Source organism: Rattus norvegicus, chromosome 5 (genome assembly GCF_036323735.1).
Source record: "Rattus norvegicus strain BN/NHsdMcwi chromosome 5, GRCr8, whole genome shotgun sequence".
Classification (NCBI taxonomy): Eukaryota; Metazoa; Chordata; class Mammalia; order Rodentia; family Muridae; genus Rattus; species Rattus norvegicus.
The window spans coordinates 122012550-122032123 of record NC_086023.1 but is presented as its reverse complement, the minus strand read 5'-3'; the positions used below and the strand labels follow the sequence as shown (position 1 = coordinate 122032123).

Sequence of the window (19574 nt, the reverse complement as noted above, 5' to 3'; positions counted from 1 at the left end):
TTACTTTGGAAGTCTTCCTATAAGCCTAAAGTTACTAATAATAGAAATTAGACATATAATAACCAAATCAATAACAAAGAGTACACAGAAATTGCAAACAAATGTTAGGAAAGAAAGACAAATCATGGAGGAAGAGAAGGGCAGAGAAGGTCCTTCAATGCCAAGTGACACCTCATCTCAAAGGGCAAATGGTAAAATAAGCATGCACAGGGGACGTTGTCACAGACTAGTTTCCTTGGCATGTCACCTGACATTAAATTAGTGTGCAATTTCCTTAGCTATTATAAAAATTCGAGGAAGAATGTGGATTGAAGCTTCTGTAAAAGGTCATGTGAATAAACTGCAATGCATACCAGGTGCTCCAGAGTTACAAGGACTCCTTAGAGCCATGCTGACATGGTGATCTTCATAGTCCCACACCCATTAGCTACTAGATGTGGCTACTGTAGACGAGAGTATGTGTGGATGTGGACAATGGGCTCCTCTCCAACCCCATCATTCTCCAAGCTTTGCAGCCACTGAAGATCTTCTCTTAATAACATTCTCAGGGGCTGAACCAGCAAGTTCTTGCCAGGAGAAGGCTTCAACACATCACATTGTCCATCGAACTACCTCAAGGTCCTTACAATTAGTGTTCAAAGGAAACCACATGTCTAGTAATCCACAACCCACTTAGAGCTTTCCTTAAACTATGCTGCTTGGATTTCTTAGAAAGAGCAATGAGTTTCATGCTGAAATTATTTTTTTAAAAACATTTACTAACATATAAATCTTTCTAAATCAAAACCTGCTTAATTGCTCTCTAGCCAAAACAGGTTAAATAAAGTACTAACAGAAAACTGGAACTCTTTATGCTTTTCATTTTAAATGCATTGTAAGCCAACACAAAAGTATCTTTCCTGAATGTAAATGTATGCTCACAGAACCTGCTATTGTTAAATAGTGTCTCTACCTGGAGAAATGACCCCAAGAACATAAAACTATGTTGTATGATTTATTTCTTGTTCCTCAATCAAAACCAATCCTACTAGGAAAGTAAACAAGTATACCTGACCAGGTATCCTCTAGAGAAATTTAAAATCATTCATCTTAGCAAAATATGCCAACCTAGAAATAAACTGAGAAACCAATCAAATGAGGAAATACAAGTAGACAAGTTGCAAAATTATTCAACTCACAACTATATCAGGAAATAGAAAGATGATGGATCTGTTTACTAGACATCCTGAATGCATCAATCATGTTATCTCAACAATTCAATGCCTTTAATACTTACTTTTTTTTGGGTAAATTTAAAAACCAGCATTATTCTGTATAAAAACCAAACAATAATAGAAACTGAACAGCTCCTTATATGTCCTGTAAGTATTGATTTGAAGAGCTGAAAAGGCCAATTTTACACTGAAAACAGATGTTTATATTAAAGAGATTTCTTCTTTCTGGATGTCAGAAGATAAATGAGGTACCCTGAGCTGGAATCACAACTAAATTTGCTTTACCTGAAATGAAATCACCGGTCTTCTTCACCTTCTTGGCTATGTATGATCACAAAAATTCCAGGTCCTTTCTCTTTAGCTAATACACAAAAATATTGGGATCCCCAAATTGGGAGGGGGGACTTGAAAATTATTGCATAACAAGGGGGTTGACAAAAGCAAAGGAAATTATATGATCTAGAAAAGATGCATGGACTTATATTCTTTTAACACATTGTTAACTTAATATGCTTTTCTCACAGTATAGCCAGGAACTTGTAGCTGGAAATTGCTACATCTGAATGGTGCATCACAGAACAGCTACATCTCATAAAGCTCTAACACAGGAATACACAGAATGCATTTCTGTTTAGGAAGATCACACACATGTGATGTAAACCTAAGGTCATTGAAATGTACATTTTTTAAAGTCACGTCTTGCTTTAAGATCACCACCCCAGGCATGCTGTGTCATTCAGAAGATGAGCACCTGACTGGGTCCTCCACACCTTCCTCTTTATACTTGGTCAACACGATGGCTACCTTGGACTCAAATTTGAATGTGCAGTGTAGCACATGGATGGCGGTAAAAGAAGGAAAACAGAACCGGGAGAGGAGATAGAGAAGAAGGAAAGTAAAGTGAGGGGCAGCGGGCCTCCTGCTTCCCAGTATTGGAGCTTCTCAAGGCAGCCCAGGCACCAGAGCTTGTCAAAAGTTCTGGGCAGAGCCTAGATTCTGCAGAGGCTTGGGGACCCAGCTACCTAGATGTGCTGGAGCATCCTGCGGCCGCAGTGGGCAAACTCTAGGCAGTTGGTCCCAAGGCACCACCAGCTCATTACCGCCCACTTGGGGGCTCCGCTTAGGGAATCCTTCTTCCCAGCCATATCCTTTGGCTCGCTCTGCATCCCAGCGACTGACCAAGAGGTCCACTGGCCGAGCGACAAAGACTGAGGGCACCCAAGGGAAGGGGCCCATGGGAGGATTGGTTCCCAGAGGCGATCTGAACGCACTTAGGCTGCCATCCCGGTTGCCCAGCTCCAGAAACCGCAGTCGGTGGGACCACGGTGCGGGGCAGAGAGAAGGGAGGTGAGGCAGAGGCATCCTCAACCTCAAGCTGCGCTCCCGCGCCAGGATGCCCCGTGGGCGAACCTCGGAGGTCCGAGGAGAGAGCCCTGAAGCCTGGTCTCAGGATATCGAGGCTACCCAGGCGGGGTCACCAGCCCGTGCTGAGAAGCACCGGTACCTCTCCTGCCCCCGGACCCCGGCGGACCACAACGGACCGAGCCCTGAGCCGCTGCTCCCCGGAGCCACTCGCTCCAGAACCGCACTGAATCCGAGATCTGGTCCCCCTGACTGAATGCCGCAGCCTCTGAGGCCACCACCTGTGAGCCACCCGCAGCCAGGGCCTCTGGCCCGTCGCCTTTGGCTCCTTTCCTCTCCCTCCTACCTGGCCGAGCTCCCCGGCACTCCACGCGCGCAACCGCAGGGGACTTTTGCAGAAGAACCCTTACTGCCAGCCGGCGCTCGCTGCAGCCTCCCTCCACCGAGGCTGGAGGATTACACGCAGCCCTGCGTGCCCATCAGCCGGTGCGGACGATCCCGGGTGGAACCTCAACTCGCCGGCCCCCACCCCCATTCATAATCCCTGCGGCCGTCTGCCACTACACGCCGCCCCCGCCCCCGCGCTCGTTCCCGCTCGCTGGCCCTGCGATGTGTCAGTAGCTCCCTGTTCATCAGCCACCCAGACAGCATCAAGGGTTTCCGCACCTCCTGGCTACAAGAAAGGGGGATGGGCCCCCACCCCCGGGGGGGTGGGCGGGTGGAAAGAGTCTGGCTCATCACTCAAAGAGTTGGTGAGAGCTCAGTAGCCCCTTGCTCTCCTGTTGCATAAAGGAGTCCCTGAGGAAGGGGCTCTGTGTTCCTAAACCAAAGGGTCATATCAGTGCTGAGGAGGTGTTTCAACAACACACCCTGGGAGAGGGTCCCACAACTTAGGAATTTAAGTGATGCAGCAGCAACAGCCTCAGGCACCTGGGAACCTGATCCTTCTCTAAGAAAACAGATGGGCGGAGTCCTGCTGTGTGTGTGTGTGTGTGTGTGTGTGTGTGTGTGTGTGTGTGTGTGTGTGTGTGTGTTTTCCTAGTTGTCCAGTCCTTTCAGTCAAGATGCAAGAAGGAAGCTGGCAAGGATAAGAAGAAGCCAGGGAAGGGGTGATTGTACCTTGAAGTACCAAACTAATTAGACAACAGAAAGACTTTCACAGATACTTTAGCCTGTGTCTCAATTCATTCCAATGACCATCTGGGCACTTTGCAGAAAGCCCAAGACATGGTATCAGGATTCACATATGGTTAGGGTGGTTAGGACACTAATCTGCGTCCCAGCAGTTCAGTATCTAATGGAAGAAACAACCATAAAACCCAAAACACGCAGTATTACGCGCTATGACACATGTCACAATTGCTCAAGTGGAGGTGATTTTCTTTGCGTGGGAAGGAGACAGGGTCAGGGAATTTCTGAACTCTGCATACTAAAAAGCACATAAAGACTCACCAAGGAAGTAGCAAATTCCGTATTTTCCCACCGACCCAGACTGTACAGGACCAGGCATACCTGCACCATATGGGTGATAAGACATCATCAACTCCTGCTGGGCGCTGTTTCCTCCACCTGCCAGGGAACGCACAAATCTCCTGCTGCAACGCTACCGCCTGTCCAGTGGCTAGTTTCTTTTTCCGGCTTTTTGCTTTGTATTATACACCATCCACTGCATCCATTACCTTGAAACTGAGCCCAAAGTTAATAACACTGAAGCAATGAGCCTCTGGGGGGAGGCCAACAAAGCGCGCAATGTCATGGTTCTGACACAGCCTCTTTTTCTAAACTACAGTGAGAATTAATTAGCGAGACTTATTAGGTATGAAGATATCGTTGTCCAAAGACACCGTGGATGGGAGCCTAAAATGTGATTTAATCTAAGAAAAATAGAACCAAGTTGAGAGGCATGGTCCCCTTCTCTGGATATTAAAAATTTTGAAAATGTTAATAGCTACTAAGTCTTTCAAGGTTATTCATTCCCTCCTCTTCAGAAAACAAAATCAGTCCAAACCGTTCTTGTTCCCAACAAAAAAAGTATATTATAATCTGATCATGATATCAGCTATTTAAACAACTTTCCTGTCTCTTCCTGGAACTTCTATACTCATACTCTAACAAAGAGAATTGAGAAAGATTTAAATACCACTTTCTTCATTTGTATACATATTTTACTCATAAACGCTGAAGTATTTGCAAAGGTTGTCAAGAGCAGTTGCGTTTGGCCAGAAGTTGCATGGAAAAGTCCTGAGATGCTTCACTCCTTCTCTAAAAGGGGAACAAGAATACCCTTGGCAGGGAAGAGAGAGGCAAAGATTAAAACAGAGACTGAAGGAACTCCCATTCAGAGCCTGCCCCACATGTGGCCCATACATATACAGCCACCCAATTAGACAAGATGGATGAAGCAAAGAAGTGCAGACCGACAGGAGTCGGATGTAGATCGCTCCTGAGAGACACAGCCAGAATACAGCAAATACAGAGGCGAATGCCAGCAGCAAACCACTGAACTGAGAATAGGACCCCCGTTGAAGGAATCAGAGAAAGAACTGGAAGAGCTTGAAGGGGCTCGAGACCCCATATGTACAACAATGCCAAGCAACCAGAGCTTCCAGGGACTAAGCCACTACCTAAAGACTATACATGGACTGACCCTGGACTCTGACCTCATAGGTAGCATATCCTAGTAAGAGCACCAGTGGAAGGGGAAGCCCTGGGTCCTGCTAAGACTGAACCCCCAGTGAACTAGACTGTTGGGGGGAGGGCGGCAATGGGGGGAGGGTTGGGAGAGGAACACCCATAAGGAAGGGGAGGGGGTAGGGGGATGTTTGCCTGGAAACCAAAGAATTATTATTAAGTATTAAATAAATTTTTTAAAAAAAGTCCTGAGGAGAAGCAGCATGAATTAACCAACAGGACAGCAGAAGATACAAGCAAAACAGCTGAGGTGCCAAGGAATGAAGAATGAAATGCAAAAACAGTCTTTCAGAAACTGGAACAGATGCAGAAGTAAGGCAAGAAAGAAAGGAAGGAAGGAAGGAAGGAACAAACGAACGAACGAACGAACAAAGGAATGAATGAATGAAGGAAGGAAGGAAGGAACGAACGAACGAACGAACAAAGGAACGAACGAAGGAACGAAGGAAGGAAGGAAGATGCAGACAGGGCTGCTTGGTTTCCAAGGAAGATAGGAAAATTCCAAAAGAAACATCAAAACTTACCAATGGGTAACTTAGATTTTGTTCCACAGAGGCAGTACAATCCTGACCATAGGAACAGGAATATTAAGTGGAGAAGAGGATGGGAAAGCAGGCTAAAAGAGAGAATGTGAGGAGGGAAAACTAATACTGAAGGCTTTTGAAAATCCATATGGAAGTGTAGAACTGTAGAAGAGAGAGAGAGAGAGAGAGAGAGAGAGAGAGAGAGAGAGAGAGAACAAACTTTGAATGGAGTTGCCATATGATAAACAATTCCCTAACAACACATCTTATACTAATAAGCAAAACCTGAAAAGAATGAATTCTATCTTGTCAATGGACCACAGAGGTGCCATGGATACTCCTCCTCCCACAAAAAAATAGCACAGGCTATTTATTACTTTCCATGTGATTACTTTGTAACCCAATGGTACGACCCTATTGCTGAAGTCATACTTTCTATGTCATCAAAATAGGGAAATTGAGCTGGTGCCTAACTAGAAGCTTCACTCCTTCTGAGGAGTGCTCTTCATGCTAGAAGGAACTTCATTTACTACTGGAGGAAGAAGGTGACCATCATTTTTACCTAACTACACATCCTGTGACCTACAACAGTGGCCTGCCTGCAAGATTTACTGACACAATGGTGACACAAATGTTATGGGAATAACCAAACACATTTTTATTGAATTTAAGGCCCACTCCATGAGCTATAACTCATGCCTGACATTTTTGAAGTGGTCAAGAACCTTAGACTAGATAGTTCATTGCTATTAGTAAACCAATACTATTATTCTGCTAAGGAAGCTGCAACATGAGTCCCAATAAAATATTGCTATACTCATACAAAAGAGTTCAGCCTTTATCAGAGAAGCTTCTTCTTAGAGCAGGAGATGCTAACTAACAAAGAGATCTATAACTGGACAATGTGCTATAATAGAGTTTGAATCAATCAGTACTAAGTGGAACATCTTTTTCAAATGTTTCTCCTCAGGTCCCAGGGACTTAGGCAAAAGAGGAGGGAAAAGATGATAAGGGCCAAAAGTGCTGGATGACTAAGGAAGTCCTGTCTGGAAGACATTACTGTAAAATTGATACACATATGAACTCACTAATGGTGACAGCATTCATAAGACCTGTACAAGTTCAAACCAGCAGAGGCAGAGCACTGAGAATATTTGCAATTATCCCTTAAGAGAATATTCGATGGTTCCAATGCAATGACACTAAGTTATCGACCACACTCCAGGCCCTACACCCAACACCCAAGAGCAGTTAGCCAACACAAAAGACATAGTCTCTCTCTATCTCTATCTCTCTCTCTCTCTCTCTCTCTCTCTCTCTCTCTCTCTCTCTCTCTCTGTGTGTGTGTGTGTGTGTGTGTGTGTGTGTGTGTGTATGTGTGTGCGCGCGCGCACGTGCGCATAAGCACGGAAGAAATAAAGTAGTGTGAAGACGTAACTTTTCCCATTAATTTATTCACTTTATATCCAGATCACTCCCCCTAGTTTTCCCAGTCCTCGATCTCACACAGTCCCTGCCCCATCCTCCCTTCCCTTTTCCTCTGAGAGGGTGGAGGCCTTTCTTGGGTATTGTCCTACCCAGGTACATCATACTACAATCCATAAACCCAAAGAAGCTAAACAAAAAGGAAGGCTCAAGTAAGTCTGCTTGAATCACTTAAAATGGGGGATAAGATAGTCATAGAAGGCAGATGGAGGGAGGGAACTTGGTGAGAGAGGGGATGGGGAGGGAAATGAGGGGTGCTCAGTATCCTATTTTATTTTAAGTAAATTAATTATCCTCAGGGATAATTCCTAATATCTTATTTTAAGTAATAAGGTCTACAATCCTCAGGGAACAATGATCTCTTACAAGCATACTTCCAGTAATATATGTACAAAGTATCTTGTTCTTTTTAAAAGCAAGCTATCATATTTGTGTATAGAACTTCTTGCAATGCAGTTGTTAAAGTCATGCATAAGAGACATCAAAACCTTGCATCATTATCTGCCGCCCAAATAAAACGTCACTCGGGTGAGGCATGAAGAGGATGGAAGGAGACGGTATAAAAAAAGGAGGAGGGGGAAAACGAGGAGGAGAGGAGGGAGAGGAGAAGAAGGAAGAGGAGGAGGAAAAGGAGGAGAAAACCATCACATAAATGAAAATAATATTAGAAAAACCCCAAAGGGTATGAGACAGAAATGATAGACATGAAAGTGTCTAAACTTAAATAAAAATAAACAAAAGAAAAAAGAAAAAAGAAAAGAAAGGAAAAAAATTTTAAAAAAGAAAAAATTAAAAAAGAAAGAAAAAAGGAAAAAAAAAACAATTTCCAAAAGGGGAAAAAAAAAAACCAATGGCTTCTAAGAGATGTGAAAAGGTTGTCTTGTTTTGTAGAAATTGTAAAAATACAATGTGGATCCACAGCACAGATGACTAACATCTCTAAAAACAAACTTTATTGGTAAATTAGTAAGAAGAACTTTCATTCATGAAATCTCAGGGGAAAGACTTAAGCCTACAGAATACAAACAAACACTATGTGCACTAATAAGTTATTGAATTTTTTCAGATTCTTCTTATTTTTATCATGTAAGTTATATGGTAAAGGTGAATTTTTCCAAGTAAAATTTGAACATAGGGGAAACACCCTAAATCTAAAGAGAGAAAAGACCAAGTGTAAGGAAAAATAAGTCAAGTCAATTTTCTTCAAAGCAACATTCAGAGCCCATTGCCTTGAAAAGAAGTCTATCTAAGGAAAGAGCACAGAACGCAAGGGAGTCAGGCCAGCCTGGGCTGCTCGTCAGATGTGAAGAACCAGTGTAAAACAGTAGAAGTCAAAGACGATTCACTACATGTGAAGGAATAAATCTGGGGAAACTTTCTCTGAAGGACTGCTGATGAACGTGGACATACATCTTACTCCAAGACTAAGAATGTAAAAACTGTGAAGGCCATCATGTGTCGGCTTTTAGGGCATGGAAATGGCACAAGTCCCAAACTCAGAAGGAAATAATAAAAGGTGGCTGCACTTACATTTAGATCACTGGCTGACCCGACAAGAGTTGTTGATATGGACAGTGCCATTCAAGACTGACATCTAAGTGATAGACTAAGCATCTGCAACAGTATACAGTTAAACACCAAAAAATTTAACTTTTACATGAAATACTACATGGATAAAATGCAGCGAAGATAGTGCATATCAGTTCTTATCACTTGTTACTGATGGTTGTCGCTTAAATAAGAGCACCTGGCTGTTATAGAGAGATCTGAGGGTACCCATGAGAAAGCAAATCTATAGTGCAAAACACACTTTTCTGAATACACAGTGTATAAATTTATATGCAATATGTGGTGGAGGATGTGCAGATGCCTCTGCTATATATTAAAATATCGAGACCAACATTTATTGAGACAAAAAGGACTGGTGTTTTAAGTTTTAAGAGTTGGGGTTATTTTTGTTTGTTTGCTTGAAATTATGTTTAAAGGATCATTAAACTGCATTTTAAAAGTTGGCACTGATCCACATGAGGGTTTCATGGGAAGATTCAAATTGCAGGAAAGAGAAGCAAGATCAATGTTTTACACATACAAACCCCAACTCCATCTATACAGGGTAAAAGAAATAGCAACAGTAAGGCAGAAGCCATGGGAGACGAAGGATTATGATGAGAGATAAAATAATAGTGTGCCGTGGATGTAAACAGTAATAGTGTGTGTAAAGCTAATGTAAAACCCACAGTGAAGGCATGACAACAGTGAATGTCTGTGAACCAATGCACGGGGAGAGAGGTTACAGAGCAGTGTTCGCAGGAGACAGAGTGACAAGCTGAAAGGGGAGACCAAAGCCAGGAGAATCCTTTTCACGTCTCCTTTTCATTACACGTAGTCTAAATCTGGGTATAATCACATTCAGCGCCTCAAAAGTAGAAATTGCGTGTTCTCTTCGAGACCTAATTTACATCATTTTTATGAATGTAAATTTGAAGGGAAAAAAAACCATCATTGTTACAGTTTCAACATGAAGGGTGACTCAAAAAGCTTTATGTACTCTAGGCTTAGTCACTACCTCATGGTACTATTTGGGAGGATCCTAGGTACTGGTTAGGAGGAAGTGACCACATTGATTGCTCTTTATCCCAGGCCCTCTTTGCTTCTCCCTTTAAGGACTAGAACTTTGGAAACTGCAAGTCAGCTCTGTCCTCCTTTAAGTTGCCTTGCTCAGGTATATCACGGGGACCCAAAGTGAACACCATCAATACATTACGTCAGAAAGACGGGATGCAGAAATAAGGAACTGTGTGCAACGTTCTCCAATCATCATCACACAAACCTAAAGACAATAAAAAGTCAAAACAGCTGGAGGACTTTTCACTTGAAAATTATGTACAAAAACCATTTAGAAATTCTAACTTCTTCAAGTTGTGATGAGCGAAAACACTTGGGAAATGTGTGGTAGTTTGTGGTCATTTTAGCTGAGTTAACAGGTTAAGCGCGGTTGAAAGGTTTAGCAACCCAATTACTACATCAAGAGGAGGAAAACAGAAGAAAGGAAATCATTTAGAAGATGTGATACAGGGGTTAGAAAGGAAAGGTGTCTTGGTTAGCCTCTCTTTTTGCTGTGAAATAACCCTGACCCAAAGCAACCTGGGCGTGGAAAAAAAGGGTATTTCATCTTACCAACTTCCAGGTTATTCTCCATTACTGAGGGAATACAGGGCAGGAACCAAGAGTCAGGAACTGGTACAGAGGCCATGGAGAAATGATGCTTACTGGCTTTGTACTCTGTGCCTTGTTCCGCTTGCCTTTTTAAACAACACAAAGGGAGGAAATAAGGAATTGTGTATTATCTGCCAGCCCAGAGCTCTCACTGCCTTCAGTGAACTGGTCCCTTTCACATTAATCACTAAAGGAGAAAGTACACCACATGACAGTCTTACCCATAGGCCAATCTGACGAAGGCAACTCCTGAATTTAGATTCCCTCTTCTCAGGTAACTCTAGTTTGTGTAAAGTCAAGAAAAACTATTCTGCACAGAACCTTACTACAACAAACAATGTAATTCCCTGGTGGGGATGCTGTTCAGTGGAATAGTACTAATCTAACTTCTGCAAAACCCTGGACTTTGAAGAGCTGCTTTTTGAAAATAGAAACATAATAGTAGGCATGGTAGTGCCTGCTTTTAATCCCAGCCCTTGGGAGATAGAGACAGGTGGATCAGTGAGTTTGATGTGAGCCTGGTCTACAAAATGAGTTCCAAGATGACCAGGGCTACACAGAGAAACTCTATTTCAAACAAAACAAAACAAAAATGGAAAACAAAAGAATATAGAAACATATCACAAATATAATTGATAAACCAATCAATCAAGAAAAACTATATAAATATAAAATATAGACACAAAAAGAAACAAATTATACTAATTTACACCTAAGAGCTGCTTTAATCAATAGTACAATTTCCTTTTCATTAAAATATTTTTCTCCCTTAAGAGAGGAGGAGGTAGAGATTTTGGGATCACTTATGCATACTACCATATCATCTGCAAATAGTGATACCTTTATTTCTTCTTTGTCAGTTTGTGTCCCAGTGATCTCTTTTTGTTGTCTTATTGTTCTAGCTAGCACTTCAAGTACTATATTGAGTAGATATGGGGAGAGTGGGCATCCTTGTCTTGTCCCTAATTTTAGTGGATTGCTTCAAGTATCTCTCCATTTAATTTGATATTGGCTGTTAGTTTGCAGTAAATTGCTTTTAATATGTTTAGGTATGGGCCTTGGATTCCTGATCTCTCCAGTGCTTTTAACATGAAGGGGTGTTGTATTTTGTCAAATGCCTTTTCTGCATCAGGAGATGATCATGTACATTTTTTTCTTTGAGTTTGTTTACATGGTGGATTACATTAGTGGATTTTCATATATTGAACCAACCTTGCATCTCTGGGATGAAGCCTACTTGATCATGGTGAATGATGTTTTTGATGTGTTCTTGGATTTGGTTTGCAAGAATTTTATTAAGTACTTTTGCATCGATATTCATAAACAAGATTGATCTGAAGTTCTCTTTTTTTGGTAGGGTCCTTGTGTGGTTTAGGTATCAGAGTAATTACACCTTCATCAAAGGAATTAGGTAGTGTTCCTTTTGTTTCTATTTTATGGAACAGTTTGAGGAATACTGGTATCAGGTCTTCTTTGAAGGTCTGGTAGAATTCTGAACTAAATCCATCAGGTCCTGGACTTTTTTTTTTTTTTTTTGGTTGGAAGGTTGTTAATGACTTTTATTTTCTAATCGGACATAGGTTTGTGTTCTTTTTACAAAATTTTCCTGCTCTTGATTTAACTTTGGTATGTGGTATCCTTCTAGAAAGCCATCCATTTCATCTGGATTTTCCAGTTTTGTTGAGTATAGGTTTTAATAGTAGGAAGTGATGAGTTTTTTGAGTTACCTGTTTATTTTGTTAGGTCTCCCATTTCATTTCTGATTTTGTGAATTTGGATACTGCCTCTGGGCCATTTACTTAGTTTGGATAGTAGTTTATCTTCTTGATTTTCTCAAAGAACCAGCTTTCAGTTTTGCTGATTCTTTGTATTGTTCCTTTTGTTTCTATTTGGTTGATTTCAGCCCTGAGTTTGACTATTTCCAGCCACGTTCTACTCCTCTTTGGTGAGTTTGTTTCATTTGGTTCCAGAGCTCCCAAGTGTGCTGTTAAGTTGCTAGTGTAAGATCTCTTCAGTTTCTTTACCAGGGCAATTAGTGCTATAAATTTTCCTATTGGCACTGCTTTCATTGTGTCCCATAAGTTCAGATGTGATGTGTCAACATTTTCATTAAGTTCCAGGAAGTCTTTACTTTCTTTCTTTATTTTATCCCTGACCAAATTGTCATTGAGTAGAGAATTGTTCAGTTTCCACATGTATGTGGGCTTTCTGTTGCTTTTGCTGTCATTGAAGACCAGCCTTTGGCTATGGTGGTCAGATAAAGTGCATGGGATTATTTCAATCTTCTGGTGTTGTCTGAGGGTTGTTTTATGACCAATTATATGGCTGATTTTGAAGAAGGTACCATGAGGTGTTGAAAAGAAGGCATATTCTTTTGTTTTAGGGTGAAATGTTCTGTAGATACCTGTTAAATACATTTTGTTCATAACATCAATTAGTTTCACTGTGTCTCTGTTTACTTTCTGTTTCAATGACCTGTCCATTGGTGAGATTGGGGTGTTGAAGTCTCCCACTATAATTGTGTGGGGTTCAATGTGTGTTTTGAGCTTTAGTAAAGTTTCTTTTATGAATGTGGGTGCCATTGCATTTGAGGCATAGATGTTCAGAATTAAGACTTTCTCTTGGTGGATTTTCCTTTTGATGAATATGAAGTGTCTTCCTCATCATGCTTGATAACTTTTGGTTAAAAGTCTATTTTATTGGCTGTTAGGATGGCTCAAGTCCAAGTGGATCAAGGACCTCAACATAAACCAGATACACTGAATCTAATAGAAGGGAATGTAGGAAAGAGCCTTGAACTCATTGGCACAGGGGGAAATTTCCTAAACAGAACTCCAATGGCTTATGCTCTAAGATCAAGAATTGATAAATGGGACCCCATGAAACTGGAAAGTTTTTATAAGGCAAAGGACATAGTAAGACAAACCGGCAATGGACAGATTGGGAAAAATCTTCACTAACCCCATATTAGAGGCCTAATATCCAAACTGTATAAAGAACTCAAGAAGGTAACCATCAAAAAACCAAACAACCTAATCAAAAACTTAGGCATAGAACTAAATCAAGAATTCACAATGGAGGAAACTCAAATGGCTGAGAAGCACCTCAACAAATGTTCAAAGTCCTTAGTGATCAGAGAAATGCAAATCAAAACTACCTTGAGATTCTACCTTACACCAATCAGAATGGCTAAGATCAAAACCTCAGATGACAATACATGCTGGTGAGGATGTGGAGAAAGAGGAACATTTCTCCATTGCTGGTGGGATTGCAAACTGGTACAACCACTCTGGAAATGAATTTGGAGGTTCTTCAGAAAATTGGAAATAGATCTACCTAAAGATCCAGTAATATCCCTCTTGGAAATATACCCAAAAGGTTCCCTTCCATGCCACAGGGGCACATGTTCTGCTATATTCATATTGGCCTTATTTGTGATAGCCAGAAGTTGGAAACAAACCAGATGTCCCATGACAGAAATATGGATACAGAAAATGTGGTTCATTTACACAGTGGAATACTACTCAGCTATTAAGAACGAGGACATCCTGAGTTTTGCAGGCAAATGGATGGAACTAGAAAATATCATCCTGAGTGTGGTAACTCAGAACCAAAAGGACATGCATGGTATGTACTCACTAATAAGTGGATATTAGCAAAATAAATGTCAACAAGCTGAAGCGCCCAAGTGAGAACACCTCAGTCCCACTTGGGATGGAAAAGAAAGTAACAACAAGGAAGAAAGGAGGGGGGATCTGGGAGGGAAAGGGGACAGCGGAGGGAGAGGGGAACATGATCTGGTATTGGGTGGAAGAAAATGTCTAAAGCCCTGAGGGCCAGCAGAAAGAATGTAAACAGGCAATCTCAGGAAAAAGGAGGTTGGGAGGACCTTCCAGAATGTACCAGAGACCCGGAGGTAAGAGACTCTCAGGACTCAAGGGAGAGGGGGGGACTTAGATGAAATGCCCTACAGTGAGGAGTGGGAACTTGTTGATCCCACCTCCAGTAGAAAGACAGGGCATCAAGTGAGGAATGGGGTTTCTATCCCACATTTAAAACTCTGACCCATAATTCTTCCTGTCTGAAAGAAATGCAAGGATGGACATAGAGAAGAGCCTGAGGAAAAGAAGTTCCAGCAACAGGCCCAAAGTAGGATCCAGCTCAAGGGGAGGCCACAAGACCTGAAACCTCATAAAAAAGGACCTATCATGACTGCCCTCCGAAAGACCCAACAAGCAGCCAAAAGAGTCAGATGCAGATATGTACATCCAACCAATGAACAGAAGCTGCTGACTGTTCTAGTTGAATTAGGGAAAAGCTGGAGGAAGCTGGGGAGGAAGGTGACCCTATAGAAGAACCAGCAGGCTTAATTAACTTGGACTCCAGAGATCTCTCAGACCCTGGATCACCAACCAGGCACCAAATGCCAGCTGAAATGAGGCCCCCAGCACTTATACAGCAGAGGACTCCTGGGCCTGGGTTCAGTTAGAGAATGCACCTAACCCTCCAAAGACTGGAGGAACCAGGAAGTTTAGAGGTCTGGTGGGGTGAGTGGGCTGGGGACATCTCATAGAGACTGGGTAGAGGGGAGGGAGTATGGGATAAGGAACAGTCAGAGGGTGGACCAGGGGGGAATAAAATCTGGAGTGTAAAAGTAAAAAAAAAATAACAAAAAATAAATAACTTATATACCAATAAATGGAAGATATGAAGAACTGAGTAAGATGAAATAAAAAATAAAATATCTCCTATTGGCAACAAAAAGTTGTAATAGCTAGCAATAAGTTAATCGGGCATGTATAAAGTTTTTATTCACAAAGCCCCAGAAAATTACGAACAGGCACAGAAGGACAACCATGCTCTGAATAGAAAGATTCAAGAGCATAGAGTCAGTTACTCTAAATTATTGTATTAATTTAATTCAGTAACAACAAAACATGCTTATCTTAGAACCAGAAAAAAATGAATTCTAAATCCCATATAGAGGAATAAACCTGAAAGAAGTCCTAGAAAAAAATTAGCAAAAAGCTAAATCTAAAAGCCATAAAAAAGTAAACTGAAAATTTCTGCTGTTTAAAAGAAAAGAAAAATGCATATGCCAAAATTAAAGCAGGAAACGCAGAAGCCACTGAAACAAGTACTCACTGTAGGTACAACCAGAGTCAAAAAATGACCTAGAGTAAACTGTTGAGAAGCCTGTCAGGCTCTCTCATTCATTGCTGGAGGAGTATAAATTAAATCAACTTCTATATAACAATATAGTCACATAAATTTACATTAAAAATTCATTATACTCTGACCTAGAAATTCCATTTTTAAAACATTTCCAGGGCTCAGTTTGCTAGAATGAACTGAGCATAGTAGTGCTGGTTACCACAGCAGCCCACATTGAAATCACACACACAAATTCCTTTGTTGTGGTGGTATTTTAGAGATAACGAATGCTTAGAATTAGCCTAATATTTTTTAAACTAAACTACAGTCAAATATGGAATATTACTATATAACTTGAAAATTAAACAAAAGCTAATATTCACTTATCAGTGAGTACATACCATTTATGTCATTTTGGGTCTGGGTTACCTCACTCAGGTTGACATTTTCTACTTCCATCCATTTGCCTACAAAATTGGTGAAGTCATCGTTTTTAATAGCTGAGCCGCATTCCATTGCATAAATGTACCACGTTTTCTGTATATGGAAGAATCCATTGAGGGACATCTGGGTTGTTTCCAGCATCTGACTATTATAAATAAGGCTGCTATGAATGTATTGAAACATGTGTCCTTGCTATATGTTGGAGCATTTTTTGGTATATTCTGAGGAGTGGTATAGCTGGGTCCTCATGTAGTAGTACTATGTCCTATTTTCTGAAGAACTGCCCGGCTGATTTCTAGAGTGGTTGTACTAGTTTGCAATCCCACCAAAAATGGAGGAGTGTTCCTCTTTCTCCACATCCTTGCCAGCATCTGCTATCACCTGAGATTTTGATCTTAGCCATTCTGATTGGTGTAAGGTGGATTTTCAGGGTTGATTTGATTTGTTGAATTGATGACTAAGTATGTTGAACATTTAAAGGACATACATGGTATGTATTCACCAATAAGCAGATATTAGTCCAAAAGTTCAAAGTACCCAGGATACAACTCACAGATCATATGAAATGTGGAAAAGTCAAAGTGTGAATGCTTCAATCCCACTTAGAAGGGGTTACAAAATAATCTCTGGAGGCAGAGGAGTGAGGAAGGGATTTGAGTGGGAGAGGGGAGGGGGGGAAAGGAGGTCAGGATGAGGTATGGGAGGAAAGAGAAGTCCAGAGGGCCAGGAGAATTAACAGAAAAATGTAGCAGTGCAGGGTAGGGAACGGTGAGAACTACTAGAAAGTCCCAGACACCAGGGATACAAGGTGCTCCCAGGACCCAATGGGGATGACTTTGGCTGAAATATTTAACTGTGGCGAGATAGAACCTGAAGAGACCACCTCCAATATATAGACATGGCCCCCAGGAGAGGGATGGTACCACTCACCCATCTCAAAAATTTTAACCCAGAATTGTTTTTGTCTAAAGGAAACACAGGGACAAAAAAATGGAGCAGAGGTTGAAGGAAAAACCATCCAGAGACTGCCCGACCTTGGAAATCCAGCCCATCCCCAGACACCAAACCCTGACACCATTGCTGATACCAAGAAGTGCTTGCACACAGGAGTCTTGCATAACTGTCCCCTGAGAGGCTCTCCCAGCACCTGACTCTAACTAAAATAGATGCAGATACTCACAGCCAACCATTGGACTGAGCCCAGGGACCAAAATGGAAGAATTAGGGTAAGGACTGAAAGAGCTGAAGGGGACTGCAACAACATAGGAAGAAAGAACAACAATATTAACAAACTGGGCCCCTAATTCCCAGAGCTACCAAGGACTTTACCACCAATCAAAGAGTATACAAGGGTGGGTCCATGGCTTTTGCTACAAACGTAGCAGAGGACAGCCTCATCTAGCTGTCCCCATCTATGGGAGGGAAGGCACTTAGTTCTGTGGAGGCTTATTGCCCCAGCGAAGGAGGATGCTGGAGCCAGGAGTGGATGGGTAGGTGGGGGAGCACCTTCATAGAGGCAAAGGTGAGGGGGAAGGAGGAGTAGGGGTTGTGAAAGGGAGTCCAGGAAAGGGAACATTTGAAATGTAAACAAATAAAATAATTAATTAAAATAAAATAATTAAGCAAAAGCTTGCTGTGAACAGATACATACAATTTCCAAAATGTATTATTAACTTAAAACAGCAGTTGGTTACCTTTGAGTCACAAAAGAATAAAGAATGAAGTATGTATTAGCCTTAATTGAATATGAATTTTAAAAATTCCTCATGACAACTCAACACACAAATGAAGTGATGACCTATAGAAGTACAACAGAACTTTATTTTTATGAGCCTCAAAAATATGTGATAACATTGATACTACTTTTTTAGACTCAGGTTACATATAATTATTACATATATAATATAATTCCAGTCTCAAATTTTTGGAATCTAGTAGAGAGCCAAGTCATTATTAAGTCAATTGTTGATTATAAAAATGGACAGATTTCAGTGGTCATTATCTGTACATGCTGAAGCTACAGAGGAAGGAGCTGATCTTTGATTTATGAGAATTCTATCAGTAGAGCACAGCCATACGAAGGGCAGCTGGTGCACGTGTGTGAAGTGCTTGACCTGCTCTGTCACAGTGAAGAAGTGCTGGACGCGTGGGAGAGCGCAGTGGAAATTACACTGAATAAGCACAGGAAGTGAGGCCTAGAGTGTGCAGAATGGTCATAGCAATGAAAATTCTACTCAAAAAAATGGAGAAAGGATATAAACAGGCACTCTATATGAGTAAATATAAATGCCCTATAATTATGTAAAGATATTTCATATTATTCAAATAAATGTAAATCAAAAGAACTAAAAAAAAAGAAGTGGAATGGGGCTTGGGACATGTGTAGCAAGTGAAGTGTTATAGTATTTGATTTGAAAACCATGATAATTTTTATCTAGTTAAGCCTTAAGAAAAATGCATTTAAAAGTCATTAGATATAATGCGAATTATGTGTTCTGATCTCATGCACTCCCTTGATCTTAAGGGGAAATTTGACATACCACAGAACAATACGAGTACTGAAAGTGATTTCTTTTCATGAAAAGGTCAAACTAATTTTCACATGAAAGGTATAATCATGTTAGCAGGCATGATTCACATGGCTATTTCAGGTGCACAACCTTCCTTTTTAGTTAATTAATCATATACTCAACTGTCAAAAGGAATGACAGGCCTAAAGTTACCCATAGCCCTATTTGAAAGCTTTTTTTGTATTATACTTCAGACCAAGATGGGCTGACATCAAGCTTGAAGTCGATCCTTGTGACTCAGTGAACTTGTAATGAACTACAAATTCACCTCTGCTCTTCTCAAAGTTCAGCCCTTAAATGAGATCAGGTATTGCTCTGATAAGGTCAACCTGATGACAAGCATAGTTCACAGTCTGCAGAACCACAAGCAAAAGTTCAAAGTAAGGGCCACTGAAGGCACATGGTCAGCCAAAGCGTGTGCAATATGGGATACTATGAATGTGCTTTGGATTTGCCACCCTAACTAGCTTCTGAGAGAGAAGCAGATGAGCAGTGATCCTGTTTAAAGTGAAAGTTCTGTTCCAAGACAATTCAAATTTCCCTGCTCTTCCCTCTTCCACCTACGTCACAAATAAGCTTTGGTTTCTCCTAGACTTTTGAAGTACAAATATCGGTTATGATATGAGATATTTGAAACTCCATTGATTCTGTTTATAACAGAACCAGTAATGTTAGTAAAATTAACAGCCTTCTTCATGCTGGGATTCCAGTAGCCTCCTGGCAGCAGTTGTCAGGTTTCTTGGCTAGCCTTGACTATCTGCAATATGTGAGGACTTGTTATGCACACAATAATATGTACTACAGGGAGCTGTTGAAAGGTTAGGGAGAAATATGTATGCCGAGTTCTTGGCATGAATTTGAATCATTAACTTATTTTCTCACTAGTGAACAGACTTGATTTACTTGGCCACAAT

General features: G+C 41.1%; 1 protein-coding gene across 2 annotated transcripts in view; it reads right to left on the bottom strand.

Moving 5' to 3' along the window:
• Positions 1-3168, bottom strand: part of Pde4b (phosphodiesterase 4B) — a 569312-nt gene extending 566144 nt beyond the window's left edge. The window contains exon 1 of one of the 2 annotated variants that reach the window (NM_001398935.1): positions 2923-3168. The gene's annotated coding sequence lies outside the window, so the exon portion shown is untranslated. The remainder of the gene's footprint in view (positions 1-2922) is intronic. The other variant, XM_039109275.2, reaches the window with a different exon arrangement.
• Positions 3169-19574: the final 16406 nt, after the last annotated feature.